Genomic DNA, 2,021 nt, shown 5'->3' with positions numbered 1-2,021 from the left:
GCTAGCTACCTACAGAGGAGATGGGGAATCGACGAGAAGATCAAGTCTGAGGTTCCCTGCCTCAGACTCCCTACTATATATACTAATACAATGGTGCACAGACCAGGTACCTATTGACCATCGTTTGGTCAGAGTTCTCTGCCTCATGTCCTACCCTCTGACCTGCCTCATGGTGACCTTACGACTAATACCTGAGTCGTGCCGAGTCCGGACCCCTCCCAATGAGTAAGCGCTCCTGCTGTCACATCAGTCACCTGCCTGTGAGTGAGGATGGGCGTTCCTGGCCGTCACGAGGTCGGGGGTTCGATCCTGGCCCCTCCACTTTCCGATACGAGTTGTCTGCGGTCAAGGTGAGCGTCTGTCCCAGTACGCATGACCCCCAGGTCACGTGGCACGAGAAAACTGTGACACCAAGCTGTTCTTCTCACTCCCTCGTCGTGTGGGCCTCGAGAAGCAGGTGCTTTCTGGCCCTTGAAGAGACCACAGCGGGCGTAGACAGCAAAGCGGGGGAGGCGGCCGAGGCCGAGGTTGCGAGCCACCTACGGCTGCAGGAAATGGATTACTCACCGTCTGTTGCGGTTGCCCGCTCTATGATGCAGCCCGAGCCAATAACGATGGGGCCGGCTATAGCGAAATCAGCGTCCTTGGGGCGGACAATCACACCTCTGGATGAGTGCACGCGTGAATGGACAGGAGCATGGGTGGCTTACCGGCACCAATGGTGATGTCACCTTTGACCTCGACATCTTGGCAGACGACTGCCTTGGGATGCATTGTGAGCTTGTTCCGATTGGGATCGCCATCAGCGACCACAGGATGAAAGAAACGAGGAGGCAGGTGGGACGGGCGCGTCATTGAGGTGTGGGAACAAGACACCAATGTCTCGTCCCTTCCTCTCCTCCCCCCGCCGCCTGATAAACTCGGGGCTGTGAAGATAAAGATTAGATCTGACTAGAGTCGAAGCAAGATCTTCAGTCAGTAAGGAAAGACTATATTGCAGCAACGAACTGTACCTAGAGTCGAAGCAAGACTACAAAAGTTAAGTAAGTAACTACAAGTTAGAGATAGATGTAATGAAGTACTCACTCTTCGGTCAGTAAGGAAAGACTGGAGAGGGAGGACGCAATCTGAAGTCCTTATATACTACAGAGAAGTGTCCATGACTAATCGAAGAGTGGTTAGTCACATGTACCATAGTGCAATGAATAATACGATGGTGAAAGATTTGCGACGTATCACACCATAGGATGAGTAAGAGATGAGTAAGGCATAGACCTGTCTAGACCATTCTGGAGTAGTACGGATTGTCCTAGACAGTACCAGAAGAGTCCGGAAGCATAGCTATAGTACACGAGCAGAGAGTCCCAAATATGGTAACATACTACATAAGCGATTACAGCTAAGCGCTAGGAGACGCATAGCCTCGTGTAGTCCAGACCGGATAAGTCCAAGTTCAGCACCACCTTGTCACAGCCAACGAGCTGTGCCACCAAAACAAACAAGGGCAAAGCTTACTGGTGCAGAGGTTGGTGCTGAGAAGCGAAGCAACCCGAGGTGACACAGCAAGAGATGTGAAGAGGTGTATTCCCTAGACTAGAAGGGGTAGTGAGGGAGGTAGGGCTGCTAGCTACCTACAGAGGAGATGGGGGATCGACGAGAAGATCAAGTCTGAGGTTCCCTGCCTCAGACTCCCTACTATATATACTAATACAACGGTGCACAGACCAGGTACCTATTGACCATCGTTTGGTCAGAGTTCTCTGCCTCATGTCCTACCCTCTGACCTGCCTCATGGTGACCTTACGACTAATACCTGAGTCGTGCCGAGTCCGGACTCCTTCCAATGAGTAAGCGCTCCTGCTGTCACATCAGTCACCTGCCAGTGAGTGAGGATGGGCGCTCCTGGCCGTCACGAGGTCTGGGGTTCGATCCTGGCCCCTCCACCTTTCCGATACGAGTTGTCCGTGGTCAAGGTGAGCGTCTGTCCTGGTTCACATGACCCCTAGGTCACGTGGCACGAG

This window comes from Dichomitus squalens (genome assembly GCF_000275845.1).
Source record: "Dichomitus squalens LYAD-421 SS1 unplaced genomic scaffold DICSQscaffold_18, whole genome shotgun sequence".
Taxonomy (NCBI): Eukaryota; Fungi; Basidiomycota; class Agaricomycetes; order Polyporales; family Polyporaceae; genus Dichomitus; species Dichomitus squalens.
This window is presented reverse-complemented; position numbering follows the sequence as displayed.